At 42.6% G+C, this 20485-nt stretch overlaps 1 long non-coding RNA gene across 2 annotated transcripts in view; it reads left to right on the top strand.

Annotated features, from left to right (window-relative positions):
- Positions 1-8315, top strand: part of LOC106043852 (uncharacterized) — a 65367-nt gene extending 57052 nt beyond the window's left edge. The window contains exons 6-7 of one of the 2 annotated variants that reach the window (XR_010829517.1): positions 2919-3153; positions 5005-8315. This is a non-coding gene — a long non-coding RNA (uncharacterized lncRNA). Of the gene's footprint in view, positions 1-2918 lie in introns of both variants that reach the window. The other variant, XR_010829513.1, reaches the window with a different exon arrangement.
- The last annotated feature ends 12170 nt before the right edge of the window (positions 8316-20485 follow it).

Below are 20485 nucleotides of genomic sequence, written 5' to 3'. Positions count from 1 at the left end.
AGCTGTCGAGCTTTTTGTTTTCAGTGTTGAATTCTACAGCAGGTTACAAATACATACTAAATCACACATTGAAAAAAGTGTTGCCAAAGTCTCGCCCATGGAAACTGAGAAGAGCAAGAATTATGGTTGCAGTGCAATCTGAATTTGGCCCATTTGGGCATAAAGAGTAGAATAAAGTCTTTGTTTGCTCTTACAGTTCCAGTGCACGTGACTGACGAGACAGATGTCTAAAAGGTACAGAAACCAAAATCATCTAATTTCATGCTTACAGCTTCCTTGAGCCTACTAGCGGAGTCTGGGGGAATGTGAATGTTCTTACTTTCTGTAGATATGGTAGGGAGTACTAGGCAAATCTGACATATGGAAGTACATAGGACCACACAGGATGCACCAAAAGTTGAGAATGGAGCCAGCTGATGTCATTGTGTGGCTGCTCTCTATGCTTTTCGAAAAGTTGTAGCAATTGAGGTAGGTTCCTGATGACTGGGAAAAGGCAGACATCACACAGATATCACTTCAAGAAGAGGATCCAGGGAGTTACGGGTTGCTCAGACTCCCCTCAGTCCGTGAGAAGGACAGGGAAACTTGTGAGGCAACATCTGGAGTACTATGTCCAGTTTTGGCCTCTCCAGTACAAGAAAAACATTGATATACTGGAGTGAGTTCAATGGAGGGCCACAAAAATGGTTAGATGCTTGGAGCACAAGACGTTTGAGAAGAGGCTGAGAAAGCTGGGTCTGTCACCTCCTGGAGAAGAGAGGGCTGAAGAGAGATCTTAGTGGTATCTACAGCTACCTATACAATAGAGAGAAGATGGGGTCAGACTCTTCTCAGGGGCGTACTGTGACAGGACAAGAGGCAACAAACAAATGATGGAACATGGGAAATTATGATTTCATATGAAGATAATACTTTCCCATGAAGGTGGTCAACCACTAGAACCTGTTCTTAGAGGACTTATAAACTCTTCACCCATGGGGATCTTCAAAATACTGCTGCATAAGCCACATAAACCTGATTTTACTGGATCCGCTTTGAGCAGGAGGTTGGACTGGAGACCTCTGGAGTTGCCTTACAACCTGGATGATTACATGCTGTACTTGAAGAAAATAAGATACTGTCTTTATTTCAGTAATTTCATGGGACAACCTTAAGTCTTGTGATTGGAGTTAAATATAATATACTCTAGAGTTTTTCAGACCTCCAGTTGATCACATCTGAGTTTCTAACTTTGCTCTCTCATAATAGGAGAGCAGTTGCTTTCTTGGAATTGTTTCAGATGGTGGCTAGCCGTGGGAGGCAATTGCAATGACACAGCAGAAAATTGTCATGAGATTGTCACATGTAGAAAAGGTTTAGTGATCGCAACTTAGGTCATGGCCAAACTTGACCTCAGAAAGTCTTTTTTTTAGGTTCTTTCACCCTAATCATTCTACAGCACCCGGTTCATCACAGCCTTTCTGGAGTTCTGCAACACGGCAGCTCCACTGTTCACTGTAAAGTTTTATCAGTGTATATAACTGGAGCACGCTATTTAGTCTAGCGAGCCCAGAAAATGCCAGACACTTGCAAAATTGTACACTATTAAAACCATATGTGTAACAGCTTTTCAGTGGCAATTTAACTTTGTAATTTTGTAAAAGGACTTAGGCTGGGTTTATACCAGTAAACTAAACATGCACGGGAATGTTCCCAGCCGTTGACGCCAACTGGCGAGGAACAGCCTGCATCTATGCTGGTGCACTGGGTTTGCCTGTGCTAGGTGGCTGCAAGCAAAGTGCTGCTTGGGTGTGGTTCCTGGCACACTCCAGCTACCAAAACAGGTCCAGAAGTTGCTTGGGGAAGCACTAGTTGGAGCAGGCTACTTTCATGCCAGGGAACTCTCACTGTTTATTAGCATAGGTAACCGTGCTGGAATTTCATAGGCACATGGTGAGCGTGCTTGAATTTACTCGTAGAGTTTTATGGTCTAAGGCAGATGAGCTAACAAAACTTTGTGATGAGAAATGAAGGTTTAAACTCTGGCTAAGGACCTATTCCTGAGACATCAAGTACTGTCAGATGATCCGTGTGTTCTCCCAGTACTAGCCTGCTAGAGACTTTTTGCAGGAAAGGCTCAGCCTTTTGAGTTGGCTTCCATCCCTTTGCCAGAACTTTTGTAGTTACAGCTACTTTAATGTTTTTCTCTCTGGCAATACCGAATATGCTGGGCCTTAGGTCAAGAAAGTGTTAGTGAGAAAATTTAAAACTAAATTTGTTTTCTGCTTCTGTAGTGGTTCTCACCATGAATAAATACATGTACAGAGTCTCTTGCAAGAAAATAGAACAGGCATGAGAGCCGAAGCCTTCTCTGAGACAGTGAATTCTCTGTGACTTCAGCCAATACTGGTGAAAGTGTTTCATTGATCGTCATGAAACATCTTGAAAAATCTTTTGTGCTATAAACAAAATGTATGTTTCATATATCTCCAAATGATAAACCTAGAAACAAACAACTCTTGTTCCCAGTGTCATGTAAACCCAACTGAGCGTGCACTACAGGCCTTGGAAAGGCTTCAAGTTGGAAAAGTTAAAGCCCAAAGGAGTTGTTCCTTTCTGCTATATATGAGTAGAACACTAGCTTATGCCTGCATAAATCTAATCTGCAAAAAATGTACAATTGGAATGAACCTGGTCAAACAAGGACAATAGCTATTCTTGAGAAGGAGGAAACAATCAGTGCTGAAGTGGAGCAATTGCTTGAGTCAGTCAAGACATATATTTCTTTTATGAACATTTCTGTTAAAAGTATGGAAGAAATCCTTCTGTTTTTTGATGGCTTCAAAAACAGCCTACAGAGAAGGTCAGGCCAATACTCTGAGGATGTTGTTGGCACTATGGCTCCAGTGCCTGCATAAATTTCTTTCATTTGTTTTCAGGTGTAAAGGACAAAAAGCAGATGGCGGTGGGAATCTCTTGGCTTTCCTCTTTCCCTGCTTGCAGAACGCATCCATGCAAGACAGGATGGTACCAGAAGGTGACACACGTTTTCCCTGGAAGGACTCCTACTGTGGCAAACTGACAGTATCTGCTGTGGTTGCATTATGCTGCCTTCACAACTGATGGGAATCCCTCCTGGGACTGCAGGAACAAAGTCACTGGAATAATTGCCAGGTAGAGCCTTTTGATTTTCAGTATGAGGGCATTTTTACATCTGGCCTGAGAAAGTATGTCAGTAGTCTTTCAAAAACTTTCATTGAAAGCTTATGTGCGTGTCCAAGGAGGCTCCTAGGGAAGCATCCCCTAGACTTTGCTCCAGGGTACCCTCCGTGGGCAGAAGGCTACAGAAAATTGTTTCAGCTGGTCACAATGGTTGCGTGAGGACTTATATTGAATATATTTCAGCAGGTGGCAAACAATGGGGCTGCAAGGATGTATAGGGTCTTAAAGCTGTTTGGTAGGCCATGCACCACACTCTGCTGCTGTCTCTTTAGACATTTTGTGGACTTGAAAAAGCCCATTGGCTCGGAAATTTGGAATCATTTCTCTGAAGCTGAAATCAGTCAATAGACTTCCACTTGAGTTCTTGTTTCCTCAAGCCTTTACCCCCACATTCAGGGACAGGAGCAATGTTACCATGACACAGTAGATATCTCACAAAAGTTACAATTTATCTTCTGCCAACTTGTTTTTGAGACTGGGATCAAATTATAACACAATTATGCAGGATAGTAGCAGTGATCACCATTAGACCATCTAATCTTTTTTTTTAAAGAAGCCACATAATGCTGTTCTTCAAGGCTTTCTCCATAAATGCAAGGAGTGAAAGAGTTTAGTTCTAACTTGTGGTATTTTTTTTACAAGTTTTAAGCTGGTCTTCAAAAGTGATCCCTTTTCTCCCTGTTTTGAGTTAATGAATTTTAACTTCAATACCACACATAGTTCTGATCACTCTCACCAAAGAAAGGTGAATTGGAACTGGTAGATGCAAAATAGGGCAGTGAGAAAGATCAGACGGACAAGGATCCTGCTTTACAGTAGGAAATTGAAGGGAAAGGTTTGTTTAACCTTGCAAAACAAAAGCAGAAAAGGGATATGTTTGCTGTCTGGAAAAGTATCAGGTGGGTAAATACCAGAGAGGAGAAAAGGAGCCATGGATGCTTCAGAATACAAATGACCAGGAATAAATTCAGGCTTGAAATCAGAAAATGGTTTCTAGGCATTCAAACAGTAGTCCCACAAATGGGATTCGTGACTGCTTTTAAGATAGAACTTGCTGTGGTTACAAATGGGGAAGGCTGGTGTGGTGCTTTTATTAGCAGTGGGCTAGACTGAATGACCTGGTAGGTCCCTGCTAATTTTGTCTTTCTACCATTAATGCGTTGAAAAACTATCTTGGAGATAATACTGCGATGACAGTGAGACACACATCCAGCAGATTTCTTCCTTCCTAAGCAGTAGGTTCTCTTCATTATTTTAAATTGTCTTCTGCTATGGGTTGCAGCATCTCCTGGTTTGACTGCTTGCCTTGGGTAAAAGGTCCTAATCCTTCTAGAGATGGGCCTGATACATTCTGAGGACAGCACTTACCTGTTTCAGGGTAAGTCAGACAGCAAAGACAAGCTGGGAGGATTTTTTAGTCCTGACCCACCTCGTCCCAATGAAGTCAGATCCAAGAGCTGGGTCCCATAAAGACTTTTGTGGGAGAGAAACCTTTTTTAGTCCATCTTCCTTGGGTTAGCTTTGCAGGGGCAAAGAAGCTGCTCTGCTGAGTTGGCCAGTACAGTTGTAGAGGAGGAGTAAAACTGGTGTGAAGAAACCTATTGCAGAATGCACTGTGAACAGATACTCCTGGGTATTTGAACAGATTCCTACCTGCTCTAGCACTGATATTTTTTCCAGCATGGTTTTCAGCAAGCAGAATTACTATAGGGTCCAAGCAGCAGCATCCTCAAGAAAGCAGTTCTTCCGTGCACCTGAAATATTCCACACAAGGGAAATTTGGGATTACCTCTTCCCCTGCAGATCAAACCGTGCTGTTGAATTTCCAGCCATAGATGATGACAAGACAGATTATTTTGTGTTGTGGAAGAAAAACAGAGGTAAACAGGTAAGTTGACACAGGCTGAAAGAAATTAAAAGAAAGTAGATCGTATACACGGGAGATTTGGGTAGCCCTAAAAAGAAGACAGATGGGTTCCGGTAAGTGACAGTCCAATTTCATTTGATGTTCCTGAAGCTGTGGGAAGAAATTACCCTCTTAATGTGGAGTCAAGGCTCCTTGAAGTGGATGAGAAAATTGTCTGAATTACACCCAGAGGGTGTCAGTGCCACAGTTTGGCAGAAAACCTGGACTTAGAAGATGTGAAGACTAGTGCCTTTCTGTGGAGAATGGAGCTGCTCTGACTCACAAGTAATGACCAAGCCGTGAGCAAATGAGACACAAAAGACCTGTATGACAGATTCATTTCATTCCCTGAACTTTGCTTGGGGGCTGGAGGTGGAAGAAATGGCTTAAAGCATTCAGTGGCAAAATAGCTGAAGAAAAGACCTCTGTGATGAATAAATACAAATTCTAGCAAGTTTTTACTGTATTTTTCTTGCTCCATTATTATTTTGATATATTTGTTTCTTGTAATCACTTCAAGGAGAACTCTTTCCTAGCAGAGATTTACCAGTGATGCTCTAACATCAATTCCCGTTTTGCTCTGGAACCTGTAATAATGGGCAACAGAGATGCAATCATGGACGAGTTAATAATGACAGGGATGGTTTGGAGATGTTCAAAGGAAAAGGGGAACCTCAGGTATAGTGGTCCACTGGTACAGCTGTTTTGCACAGCATGCTCCCATAGTGGCAATTCTGTGGTGCAAAAATAGCCCTGCCAGTCTTGAAACTGTTTTCATTAGCACATGTGTTGTAAATGTGCCATGGGCTGTGGGTCGGTTAATCCATTTGGGCAACACAGAAACTAGTAAGAGAACAGAGATCAGAACAGGTTACATGATACATTCAGACATGACCTGTCCAGTAGAAACAATGCCCACACAAGTCAGTGTTCCAAGAAAATTGTATTGGCCAATTTGGGATATGGGAGTAGTATCAGGGTATAATCAATAAAGCCTTCATGTTAATGAGTTGGAGAATGTTTGTGTCATGGGGCATCTCAATGCTCCCAGCCTGCCCCAAATGTGTAGTAACCTTCCATCACCACTACTGTCTAGATCAGTGGTGTACAGGGAAAAATGGGCCAGCTAAATCTCTCACAGGTCTAAATTGGTCTTGTTTTGGAGCACACCATATTAAATGATCGGTGAGATATTTGGCCCTGAATGCGGTTTATTTCCTTGCTTGCTTCCTTGCAAGATCGCTCCCACATTTTTTACAGTCTGTCAGAACTCTGTGATACCTCTCCTTGCTCCTGGTGCTTAGATAATACAATTTTATATGTAGTTCATCCAATCCACCTAACCTTTATTTTATACTAAGCTTTATACTTTTAGTTTATACTAACTGTACATAACCTTTTTAGTTTAATATGCATCATGTGACAGATGTGAAAAAACAGTCCTTTTATTTTACTCATCTTTAAGTTCAGATTTATTGGCTGTCAGCAAAAATAGCTATTCTTGCCCTTGTCTTGTTGTCTGGTCTTTAAAACAGGGATAAGAAAGGTGAAGATTCAGATATACTTCACAGGAGTTTTTGAAGGTTAATGTAAATAATATTTGCCAAATATCAGCTGGAATGCGCTAGGGGATTGCAAGGTCTTCCTGCTATTCCAAGTGAGATATCTGGTGCCTAATAAATACCTGCAAATGCACAAAATGGAGCCATCAGAGGAACTTTTTTCCTCTGGCTTTTATTCATCCAAATCAGCTTGGGATCCTCTCATCCCAACTTCAATATAAAGGTTTGAGGAATATATGAAGCTATACTGAAAAATACTTGTCAGCCGGCTGCTGGTGGTGACATCAGCTTGGCCTGTAACAGGGAACAAAGCATGTTTTGCTAACTCCTGCTAAATAAAGCCGATGACTTGTCATCATTTTTCCTTTTTAAAGAGCAGATTTCCTTATGGGAAAAAAAAACACCACACAACACAACACCAAGGCAACCAGTCTCATTCCAGTACTTTCAGGTTCTGTTTTTATTGCTCTCAGCTCTCTCCTACTTCCAATTATTTATGGAACAAGCTCTGAGTCACATGGTGGAGCCGGAATGATCCAGGAGTTTGTTGAGCGAAGGGAAACAGGAAAAGAAGGGCCTGGCGGTTCAGGCAAATGACATCAGTGCTTCGGCATCCCGTCCTGGGCCTTGAAAAACTCAGCGCTTGCTGCTAGAAGCATTGTGGAGCAATACTCAGAGGCAGAAGCGGTTTGTTTTTTTGGCTGGCCTGCAAAATAACACTAGATGTGGTCTTGCAAGGTGTATGGATAGCGATGAGTCAAGTGGGAGATACGGATATGTAAATTATAGCAAGGGAAATAGCTGAAAGTATTTAAGAAAAAGCCCATCAAAATGGGCGATTGTGCATCTGCAAAAAGTACAGAAACTGTACGGAGTGTCTAATCTTCTTTATATTTCTTAGTCGATTGCCAGCGCAGGTTTGCTTGGCCGGATTTTCTTATTTTTCCTTCTTGAAAGTAGGGATTATGCCTAGGTGACAATTCTTGTGTACTCTGCAAGCACAAAGCTAGCAAAGCTTATTTATTTTCCAGGATAATGAAAAGGAAGCTGCCAGACACTCATCACAGCCAGATATCCTTTGTCCCTGGGTTCTTGAGACTGTGCTTCTGGTACCACATAAGAGATTAGCTGGAAAATCTTGAGATGCTAAAGCAGCATGTTTGCAATGACGTATTTTCCTTTCAAAGTGGGGCTTTGGCTTAAGGACCACTCAATGGCATAGCTGATAAGACTCGGTGAAGTCTAGCACATTGCTATAGCTCAGTACACAGTGCCTAGGACAATGGTTATCTCTGTAGCTGCTACAATACAAGAACAACACAAAACTCTATGGCAGTGCCTGGTTCTTGGGATGTACGTTGATGGAAACAAAATCAAGTATATGTTCATGTTAAAATATTTTCTTTTTTAAACTTGATTTGCATAAATGTATGGGGCACCAGCACTGTTATTCCATTATTTGCTTACTCTAGTCCAATGTGTAGTTTTTAAGGAACACGTGTATATTTGCTGTTAGTAATGATGTTTTACTGACCTACTATCTAAGAAAATACACCTTGTGACAAGCTGGTGAAAAACCATTTTGTAAAAGAACAAGCTCAAAATACAGAACGTATTTTACAACCCCACATTGGTTCTGTTTTCTGCATTAGGATTTTCTTGTTGAAATGACTGAAAGAGCCCTGGTTTAGCCTCTGCAGCATGACCCAGGTGTTCAGCTGTGTTCTAGAGAGAGCGAAACCAAAGCGTGGAGCACTAAAGACGACGTGCCACTGCAGGCCAGGGATGTGCACGCTGCTGCAGCCACTGCTACTTTAATGCCTGTCACTCTTCCAGGCCCTGTATATTGCCCTGGGGGAGTGTGGTGTGGGAAAAGGTACAGAAGAAGGAGGTGTAGGCACTAAGCCTGCCCATCAGGTATGTCATTCCTCCCTAAATGTGCTCATTTGCAGTAGACACGAGTGGCAGATAAAGCGAAGCAGCCTCAAGCTGCCCAGCCCCATGCTGCTGGAAGGGAAACAGCCACAGCAGAGGGGCTGGGCAGGTTGGGTAGCAGTGTGAGGGGCAGAGCCGCGAGACCACGTCAGGAGGAAGGAGGGAGAGCAGCAGCAGGCAGCGATAATGATGGCACAGCTAAAAACCTAACTCCTCAGCGGGAAGGCGCAAGTGCAGGTGTGAGAGGTGAGGCCACGATGGCTCGCAGATGACCTGCAGTGGCCACAAGTGTGTTTATTTTGGCCAGTGAAGCTCTCTGGCCCTGCCTGCCAAACGTATTTTAGGAAGCTGGTTGGTGCTGAGGCCCCGCCATCGCCGAGGCAGCCTCTGTGGGGAGAGGATGCTCTTGCAGGAGGAAGGCCTAGTGAGGAAGTTGCGGTGCTGGACCCCACCGTCCACACCCGTTGGCACCAGAGCCTCTCTGCCCTGTGCCCAGGAGCGGCCACAGGCACTGCACTTCCTCTTTTGCCTTTAAGATGTGGTTTAGTGAGGGGAAGAAAAAGGTAGCGCAAGGAGAGTAGCAAATGTCTTTTTTTTTTTGAGGAGAGGTGAACATGCCCATGAGTCCTTTCCCTGCTAGCAGCTTCAGTGCTGCTGCAGCGGGCACGGCTGGCTCGGGGGCACAAAAATAAACGTGTGATTCACTCGGAGGCAATCTCAGGAATGATGAGTGTTTAAAACAGCCTTAATTAAAGCCTTATATTTTGTCAATGAAGGCGCGTGTTCAGATTACAGCAGTCCAGGTTAGCAAAAGGCTATACAGGGAAACACTGCAGCAGCAGACGGTTTTGTGTGTGGGAGGGGAGTTAAGATGTTTCCTTGACAGCTCCAAGAGTTCGCACAGGAGGACCAGAGAGCGCTCCCACAGCAGCAGCAGCCAGTCAGAAACCACCAGACCTTATGTGGGTTAGTCACGTCAGGTCACAAGATGTGACATTAACTGGTGACTCTTGCACATGCTGCAAATGGCTTGTTTTCCTATGCGGAGAGCAATTCATTTCCTTCTTTCTTGGGAAAATAAGCAGACAAAAAAACTGTTTTGATTGGATACAATATTTTGACAGCATCCAAGCTTTGTTGAGGCATTTAAATGTGTTTGAACCTCCCTTAATTCCCTTTCAAAATCACATTTGGTCAGGTTTCGAAATAGAAAAAAATGATATTTGAAGATGTCCAAATAATGATTTTGGCTGTCCTATTTTTTCTCTCATTCTTTTAGCTTAAACTGTTCTGTGATTTTTGTTCCAAATGTGTAGGTCACTTCTCTCCCCCAAGAAACTTCATGAATATTTGTTTTTATAGTTATAAATATAGCATGTTATATATGTGTAAATATTTTGACTATTTTAAACGTAATACGTGGCCAGACCAGGTGTGAGCAAGCATCATCATCATTCCTCTGCTTTAGTCACCTTTTTCTGAAGAGGAATTCAGGTTCCTATGTGTGCTTCATGCTTTTTTTGTCTCCAGCAAAATCAGCCACTGTGAAATTCCCAGGAACAACTGTCTTGGTTCTTTGCTTTAAAAATCTCACACTTTGCCTATAAGTGACTGTATTTCCAAAGAGTCTCCGTTTTTTTTTTTCTTTTCTATAAGGAATGGTAAATAAGGCTATTTCTAAAGAACTCTCTGGGCTCACACTGACACCAAACTTAGAACTCTGTCTGCAAAATCTGTTTCAGGGGAAGCCCCTAAAAGCAGAGCTATTCCAATTATTATGAAACTCTCATGAAACAGCTTAGTTCTGACACAGGCTGAAGGTCTGACCTGTATTTAAGACTAGGTCTTGATATGGAAGCTGGACGTTTTCAGTGGTGTTACAGGTTACATTTTGGGTTTTGCTCTAACAGCACTTTGAAGGAGGAGACATAACTAAAGGAAAAAAAAAAAGCAGCAAATAATTATTTTGCATTTGAAGCCTGCCATCCAAAGAGAACTGGATTTCGCCTTGAATGTGTACATTATTGGAGGAAATATGTTCCGAGTTAAAGGAGTAAAATGTGTTATGAAAACTGAAGAATATGTGGATGTTTCCTGTAAACAACAGTGTGAAAGAGGAGGATAGAAGTTGAATGGTTCTTGTGTTTTCATCCATGGCCCTGGCAGCTGAGAAAATAAATGGCTGATTTAGTGAAGCTGAAGTAGGTTGCAATAAGAGAATAATTGTAATTACCATTGGAATACAAAGCTTCGACACAAGGCCAGTTACAGATGTCCTGTAACACCATGACTATTTTTAATTACTTTGTATGTGGGAGAGGAAAAAATGTTCTATTTGGGTGTATCGTCGGCATCAAAAATTCAGGAAACATTAGCGACATGACCCTTAAGCCAGATTTGAGCTTTGAGCTTTGCCCCTTTCTCTCGGACAGTAACATGTGACTTTAAAGTATTTCCTATGGTCTGGGTTTTTCGTTTGTAAATGCATTATAGACTTTTTACTGCCTCCTGGTAGCTTCAGTTTCATTCCCACAACTCTGTTAGACACCCTCTGTATTCCTAGAAAGTACATTTTTGCTTCGTATGGGTGATATGTGACATCTGCTTGAACATGGAGGGTAGACAACCAGCTCAGATGCCCCAAAACTGAGTTTCTTCAATCCCATGGAAATGCCTTTAAGAGAACCAGGAAAATTCTTTTGTGGGCAAACACACAGATATTTTTTTCTTTGTTTCATTAGTTCATGCATGTTCTGAAATTTTTTAACAGGAACATTCAGAGAACTATTTTACTTCCCTTATGTGCCTATGCTATAGTGCTGTCAGCAGACACAGTCTGGCCTGTGGATTAAAATAACAGAGGAATATGAGTGCATCAAGATCTCTGCCTGAAGTAGTGGCCATATAATGGTGTAGATGAAGATCTGGCTACAACTTTTCAACTTTCTTCACCAGCACAAATTCTAATACACATCCGTATTGAACAGCTACGTGTATGTAAAGGAAGAGTTGTTAAAAGAATGTCTGAGGTCTTGTTATGAAACAATTCCCAGGAAGTGAGAAGATGAATGCAATAAAATAATATTCTGACCACTCTACTTCCCAAGTATTTCATAAACATTAGCTTGTTCTCAAAACACTTCTATGAGCTACAGAAGCTTCATCCCCAGTTTACAAAAGAGGGATCTGAAAGGCAGTGAGTTGGAAATTTCAGTGAAGCTCCTGACTATCACATACTTGCCTTGGCTCGATCCAACTGGCTTTCTCTCCAGGCACTGAAACTTTCAATGCTTCCTATAAAAACTACACTGTGGGCCTTCTGAGCCTGCAAAACCAGCGTCCCCAGTGCAGCCATGACTGTTATAACAATACTGACCTTTTATCAGGTGCTTGGCAGCCATTTAAGTTTTTAAGTAATTTTTCTTCGTGACATGGCTATGATAGACTGATCTTTGTCATTCTGAAGCTTGTCCCAGAACATTTTGCCTACTGACTACAGGTAAAGGCATCCTAGGTTAGTGCCATCCCTTCTTGCCAAGCAGCAGGTTGCTCACAACAATTCTCACCTCAAATCTGATATTCCCTTGGATGTACAGTCAGTGGTATCACAGATTCACAGATTCACAGATTTCTCTAGGTTGGAAGAGACCTCAAGATCATCGAGTCCAACCTCCGACCTAACACTAAGTACTCCACTAAACCATATCCCTAAGCTCTACATCTAAACGTCTTTTAAAGACCTCCAGGGATGGTGACTCCACCACCTCCCTGGGCAGCCCGTTCCAATGCTTAATAACCCTTTCGGTAAAGAAGTACTTCCTAACATCCAACCTAAAACTCCCCTGTCGCAACTTTAGCCCATTCCCCCTCGTCCTGTCACTAGGCACGTGGGAGAATAGACCAACCCCCACCTCTCTACAGCCTCCTTTCAGGTAACTGTAGAGAGCGATGAGGTCGCCCCTGAGCCTCCTCTTCTCCAGGCTGAACAACCCCAGCTCCCTCAGCCGCTCCTCGTAAGCCTTGTTCTCCAGACCCCTCACCAGCTTGGTCGCCCTTCTCTGGACTCGCTCGAGCACGTCCATGTCCTTCCTGTAGCGAGGGGCCCAGAACTGAACACAGTACTCGAGGTGCGGCCTCACCAGAGCCGAGTACAGGGGCACAATCACTTCCCTCGACCTGCTGGCCACACTGCTTCTTATACAGGCCAGGATGCCGTTGGCCTTCTTGGCCACCTGAGCACACTGCTGGCTCATATTCAGCCGACTATCCACCAATACTCCCAGGTCCTTCTCGGCCAGGCAGCTTTCCAGCCACTCATCTCCCAGCCTGTAGCTCTGCTTGGGGTTGTTGCAGCCCAGGTGCAGGACCCGGCACTTGGCCTTGTTGAACTTCATGCAGTTGACCTCAGCCCATCGCTCCAGCCTATCCAGATCCTCCTGCAGAGCCTTCCTGCCCTCGAGCAGATCGACACACGCACTTAGCTTGGTGTCGTCTGCAAACTTACTGAGGGTGCACTGGACGTCCTCATCCAGATCATCAATAAAGATATTAAAGAGGACCGGCCCCAGTACCGAGCCCTGGGGGACTCCACTAGTGACCGGCCTCCAACCAGATTTGACTCCATTCACCACAACTCTCTGGGCCCGGCCATCCAGCCAGTTTCTAACCCAGCGAAGCGTACGCCAGTCCAAGCCCCGAGCAGCCAGTTTCTCGAGGAGAATGTTGTGGGGAACGGTGTCAAAAGCCTTACTGAGGTCAAGGTAGACCACGTCCACAGCCTTTCCCTCATCCACCAAGCGCGTCACTTGGTCATAGAAGGAGATCAGGTTCGTCAAGCAGGACCTGCCTTTCATAAACCCATGCTGACTGGGCCTGATCGCCTGCTTGCCCTGCCTATCCTTCAGCCTTTTCCCAGAACTATATAATTAGAGCAAATATAGTTGATTCAAGTTAACTCACCTGTTTGGGGTTGGATTTGTTTTATATTTGTTTTATATATTTGTTATATGGGGCTATGTTTTATAGCAAAGTCCCTACCCACAATAACTTTGCCATGATTTGTTTGGGACTGGAGCAGAGTTATATGACTGCAATCATTTTGGTCTGGTCCTTGTGCTCTACAGAAAACGACTGCTTTGGAACTGCGGAAATACATGAAACCTTCGTGAAAAGTTTATTTCCCAGGGAAACAAGCTGTATTCTGGCAGTTTCACTTTTTATGGGTATTGTTTGGCTTTTGCTGTCATTTTTCTGTTGAAATTAATCCTTTCCAAGGCATGTGATACCTCTTCCTTGTGGCATTTCCATTAGCAGGATCGGCTTCATTGCCTCAAATGGCCTTTATTCAGGACTTCAGCATATGCTTGAAGTAATAGGATGCTTTGAAAAAAGCCCGGGCCTTTATATGAAACTGTTGCCGTATCATATTATCTGGTCCTTGTGCTTCACTGCAGTCCTGCATTACGTGTTTTCCCGATTACGGCCTGTACCTTGTGAATGCCCATGGCTGAGGGTGTTCCTCTGAGGCAACAGCCTGCATCTATCAGGGCCCAGCATTTTGCAAAGGATGTGTTTTTATACTTTCTTTTAGCAGGGCTTTTGTACAAGAGGCCTCGAAGGGGCTTCGGGCTTCCACTGACAAACTGTGGGCAGTCCTCCAATGTTTCATACAATTACTGGGAAACTTGTGGGGGGATATTTTATTGTACTTCTTGCTCTTTATGTATGACCTGCAGTAGAAGAGCCCTGAAATCATGACCCTGTGGAAGCAGTGCCTCTGGAAATTGGGACCAAATTCCTCCACAAAGGTAGCAAATTTTCTGTAGTCTGAGATGTTTTCTCAAAAGAGTTTTGAGACTCATCTATTATAAATCACATGCTCTGGCCATTTTTTCATGTTTTAAGGAACATGTTTTGTTTTGTTTTGTTTTGTTTTCCAACTACAACCATTTTCTCAAAACAGCCATGCTTTGTTTATCTTGCAGAACTCTCCTGACATTACTATTTCATGTTTTATTGAATAATCTGCTCACCTAAGTGACTAAATTATTTCTCAGGCACCCCCTTTTTCTGTCACCCAGACACATAAAGGAATGCTTTCTAAGGAGTCTTTGGAGACAACAGGGATATGTAAAGATATTTAAAGGATAAATGAAGATAAATTACATTTCCTTTCCAAACACTTGTAGCTCCAAAGTAAATATTCTGTATTATTACTAGTTGGCTCACTATTTGAAAAGACCACTCTGCCTTTATGTTTCAAATCCAAGTGGATATGGTGGATAATAAGATAATTAGCACGTGTGTTTCTGAAGTACTGTCTAGCAGGTTTATCACTTAGCCAGTGGTTTGTTCCCCCTACCATGGACGAATAAAGGGGAGAATCCCTTAGAAAATAAAAGGGTAGATTTCTAAGGTTAATAGTGCTGACAATAAATGGGGGCCCACACTCAGAGTTTACTCGTTATTGGATGTCTTACCAGTTTTTGCAAGGCCTGTGTGATGTGGACAACTAAAGTTCACTTCAAGCTATGACTCAACTGAAATCCCCTTGCACGTCATTAAGACTTTATCCTCCAGACTCAGTCACTCCGGAAAATTACATTTAGGCCTCTTAATGCCATGGACATCTACCTAATTACTTCTTAAAACAAATAAATAAACAAATAAAAAAATAAATAATAAAATAAATAATAAAATAAAAAAACAAGACTGTGGTGCTTTCCTCTGCTTTTGTGCTTAATCCTCCCTCCTGTAATTGGATCCACTTGAAGTTAATTAAGTTCTTGGTGCAAATTATGAAGCTGCCTCAAAGTTTATATTAGGCTCACAAATAGCAGCAAGAGTAGGTAATACTGATGACTCCTCCTTTTTGCCAGCGGGGAAGATGTGTTTACTACAGGCTGGGAAGGCAGCTGAACCCCTCCAGGAGGCAATGTCACTCAGCACTGCTCGTCAAACTTGGCTCTCCTGACTCCTGAGCCATTCCTGTGGTTACCTGCACAGGCTTCCTCATTGTGTGCTCGCTTTGATGCTAAGAGGCAGTGATAATTGCAACGTTGTGAAATACTTGGAAGATTGGCTTGGCTGAAGGACATAAATCCAGAAGAGGAAATTCTGGGAGGATGAATGATTTCACAGACCAAAGGCTTTGCATGTTGACATGATAGCAATAAAATTTTTTAACTCTGAGCATTGCAGTCTAAAGTGAAAGGAAACCCTGGCAGTCTCTAATGATTGATGCATTTAGACCTTATTGCTTTCCCTTTGCTTTATGGTCGGTGCAGAGGAATGAGACTGGCACCAACACTATTCCTCATGAGTCAAAACAAGAGCTTACTTGGCGGCTAAACCTGTGAGATCATGGAAGAGTGCAAGAGCAGCTCTGGGTTATTATTTCATTGAGCTGGCAGATGCCAAGAAGATCACACGATACAATTATCTCAGCCTCCAGGTAAGAAGCAGGCACTTTGACTCCCTGCTGTTGACTGCATAGTAGTAATACTGACTGGAGACAGTCTTTTCTGATTTCTTTTTTCTTTCTTTTTTTTTTTTATAAGAATTATGGCATGAGTGCTGCATCCTGGTGGACCTTCTACACTATTTACTTGGCTCTGAGTCACTGAAGTTGATTTAAAACAGTAGGCAGAGAAAAAATATTTAAGAACAGAAGCTATTTTTCCTCACTTGACAACTATTGCCCAAAAAAGATCGACATGGTCATGCTGTTTCTCTTTACCTGCAAGCCTCAAGTGAGGGTTGTGATTCTTTGAAACTTATATGAACTCCAAATGAGAGACATAGCAAGCAAAAAAATAAAAAATAAAAATCACAGAGGTTTGAAGAGATCAGATTTTTAAAAAGCTGACTATGCATTACATGGGTTTTCCAGCACCAGTTAACAGTGATTTAGTTGACTTCTGGGCAATGCAGAGAAATTAAAACCAAGCACCTCTCAAAATTCTTTCTGCAGAGTTTCCTGAAGTCCTTGTAAGCTGAAGAAATTCAGCTTGGCTGACCCAGAGGTCTGTGCTGCTGATTTTTATTATAGTTGTCCCTTGTGACTCGCTTTCAATTACAGGATTGCTGTTGTCACTGTAGCATTATATTTGCCAACACTGTACGATGCTCTGCAGACACTGCAGTAAATAATATAATGGTAGCCAAACTCCTTTCCTCAAAGGTTAGTGGTCTTGAACAAAAAATAAAATTAGCTAGAGAAGTAAAAAATCAGCACATTTAAAGACTCAGCCAAGACAGCGGTCCCAAATGCAGTTCTGACTCTTCCTTACTGTAGTACAAACAAGCAGTTTATAGGTCTTCTGATAACCTGTAGTGTAAAGTTAATTGTGTGTTTTGTTACTGAGATGCAATTTCACATTATGCTATGAAAATCATATTAAGATTTTCCTAATGAAACTGGCTGTGGAAACTCCTTCTAGTTCTGTACCTTCACTGACGTGCGTGAGTTAGGAAGCTGTGGGTGACACAATGAGAAATTTCTTTTAGATTTCATTTCTGCCTAGAGAAATTTAGATGTATTTAGTAAAAACTTTAAAAATAAATTTAGTTAAAAAAAAAGTAAAAAATTTAGTATTTTGTGGAAATATTGATCTATCTGTATTGGAAAAGGAATGTTCAGGCTCTTTTTAGCTGTTCAGGAGCAAAGAATAGTTGTTTATTTTCTTGCACAGAAAATATGGGATTTGTGGTTAGAATCCAGAGCCGCAAGGAAAGTGTCCTCAGAAGTTAAAGGTGTTAAAACTGGGAAGAAAACAAACAAACAAAAAAGAAAACTGGGTGCTGCAACACCTCACTGTTCCCCCATGCAGATCATTCACTGTGGAGAGGACAGTTCAAAAATTATGTGGCTGTACAATATCATGACTACAAATGCTGTCACTGCCAGTCCTACCTTGTGGTCTTTGTTTTGTGCTGAATCACTACTGAAAATACAATGACTCCTGCTCTGCCAGAAGAAGCACCTGCCTCCCCTGGCCCACAGTGGTTCTGCAAAACAGAAAAACCCGTAAGGCTGGAGGACAGGAGCTGTGGATGAGAGCATTTCCTAGAAATAAATATTTGAAACCACACAGAACAGGAGAGACAGCAGAGAGGAACCCAAGGGAGGAATTAATACAAAAAATAGGATTTCTCCAGAGTTTAGTTCTCATGTGTGTTTCTAGATTTGTTTCATCAAAAATCTGGATGCTACGTAAACTTCTTTACATAAGTTTATACTACCCAAGTGTTAACTGTATTGATTTGGAAGTGTTTATAGATGAACCACAAGGATGTCAGCAGGCTGATATCTTGTTTTCATCTTCCACAAGACAGGAACCACCTGAATAAGCCTACAGCAAAGGATTTGGGAAGGATGTGATCTCGAGTGCCTGATCAGAGGCTCATGTCAGAGGCCATATGTCAAAGACTGCTGAATGCAAGGCTGTGCAATGCACATTTCTTTTTGCTTTCTTTGTGGAACTTCCTTAAGAGAAATGTCACAGCTCCCCGGGGTGATAATTGTGAAATTATCCAAGAGAGCTGGCTGCAAGCCAGAGGAGGAGGGGAAGGGAAAGACCCCTGCAGCAGTGTAAAGTATACCAAGAGGAAAAGCTAGTACAGCAAACACAGTGGTGGTGTGGGCACTTACCCTGTTGTAGGGGCTCCACACTAGGATCTCGGGCAAAATGTGCAAGTTTCTCTTTCGTTTTCTGCCTCAGGGCAGGAAAGCGCCAGGAAGTTGTGCAAGAAATGTTTCCCTGGTGGAGGTTTTTTAAAGAGATTACATTGCCTGGGGAGAGCAGAAAGGCTATTTTAGACCATGGAGGACCGAAACGGAATTAAACCCAGAGACAGAGAGAAGGACTTGTTGTGGACTTTCGAGGTTATCTTGAAAGGCAACCATTTTGGGTTGGAGATGCGAAGACAGGAAATCGTGTCTGACTTTCTCCAAAGAGAGTAAGCATGTAGCTCAGAAGAGGAGTGGGATACCTGCTATGGGTGAAGAGGAACCAAAGAGGGCTCAGAAGGGCAGTGGGACTATACTAATAATTCTTCCTTTTCTAGAAATCTCCTTTATTTTACAGTCACAGAAAGATAGCTGCAACTTCTAGATGCATGGGGTCGCAGCTTGAAATGAACACAGTTATTTTTGTGTCATCTATTGGGCTCTACTTTGAGAACTTCCACATCAGGTAAATGTAAATTTGGGATGGGTTCGGGAGAGGAGATGCAGCAGTCCTAGATATTAATGCCTGTGCCATATTCTGTAAAATGTAATCATTCTGATGAAATCTGCTGTCTTCATTTGTCCTACACTGTAGTGCCGCATAATGAATTTGACATAAGAGATGTTTGGAAATCAGTCTTTAATGGAGACCTGAGATTTCTAGATAATACACTGCAGCAGAAACAAACTCTGTGAGGGACTGTCAACACAAACAAGACTTCCACTGAGGTTACCAGTGAGACCTGGTGTAAATACCATTCCAGCAAATTCAGAGGAAGTTACACAAAGGCTGTGCTTTACCCTGGTTTATGCAAAGTCTTCATTGTGCCTTATTCAGTAAACTTGAAAATGTCTCAGGCAAAGGAAAGAGGAAATTCCACATTTTCCTTTGCAGCACAAGGAAATAACTGTAGCTTGCCCTGAAGAAACCTGCAGCAAGGCTTAACTGCACTGAAATCAGTGGCAAAACTTACATGATTTTGTGAGCTGGGGTTTCACATCTGGTGTTTTTCTTCTTGGCAATTAACCTCTCTGACTTTCTGTGTCATGCCTTAAATCTTGGTCATGACTGCACTTCTCTTGCCTCCAAGCTGGAAAGTGCTGTTCATGGGCTGATACATTTATTGCAATTACTTCCTCCCTATTTTGCATAGAATCTATTATTTTTCTTGCCTCTTGCTATTTTCTTTTCCCCTGGAGAGAAGGTCAAGTTGTGCACTGTACTTCTTCCCTGTTGCATATATGCGTGTATTTTCCAGATGTCAATCCCCAGATGCAACTGATCATTCCAAGTAGGACCTGAAACTCTAAGAAGATGGTCTATTTCTTGAAGCTGGAGTCTAACTTGATAGGAACCTTGACACAGGGCTGGAATTCTTTGCAGAGTGGCTGTTGCCACTCTGAGGAGTTTTCTGGAAGTTTTTGTCAAAACTGACCTGGAACCACATTCAGATTTAATCCTTGATTTCCGTCTCTACAGCTCTGTGGCCTTGGTGAGACTAGTCAGACTGCAACAGTTTGCCTTAAAAGCCTGTTAAGATAAACCATATCTGAAACAAACCCATTATTTTGAAAAGGCTTGTCATTTTATATTCAATCACTGGTGCTGGCTCTTCCTTTGCACACAGCTGTCTCATCGTGTTATGTATGTGTACATACATCTGAGAGGTCACCTACTAAGAACTGACATAACTTGGTTTTCATTTGAACTGCAAGGTTACACGCTTTGTTGCTCCTATAGGCTGTGTTTCATTGCACTCAGGAGAATTTTTGCATTCCAGTAGTTCTTGTGACTGCAAACTTTCTGTATCTCTTACCATCCTCTTTTTCAGAGTGCTTGTCCCACGGCTGCCTGCCAGGGGTTGTGAGTGCTGGTGCTTTCCCATATAGCAGTCTCCTCTGTACTTTCAATGTGGGGAGACCACGTGTGTTTTCCCTCTCACTTCTTTCTTCTCTTCCCAGCTCCATCCTGCCAGGGGCTCGTGATGGTCCCAGTTCTTCTTTACCCCATTTAACCTTTCAGAGCATCACCTTTTCCGTTGCATCAGGAGACCACCTGGGAGGGAGCAGTGGCAGAGTGGAGTATTAATGCCTGCCATTCTGTCATCTGTGCAACTGCAGATGTGGCCCGGCCTGCCAAAAAGATACCAC

Source organism: Anser cygnoides, chromosome 2 (assembly GCF_040182565.1).
Source record: "Anser cygnoides isolate HZ-2024a breed goose chromosome 2, Taihu_goose_T2T_genome, whole genome shotgun sequence".
Taxonomy (NCBI): Eukaryota; Metazoa; Chordata; class Aves; order Anseriformes; family Anatidae; genus Anser; species Anser cygnoides.
The sequence above is the reverse complement of the archived record's forward strand: the minus strand, read 5'-3'. Positions and strand labels throughout refer to the sequence as shown.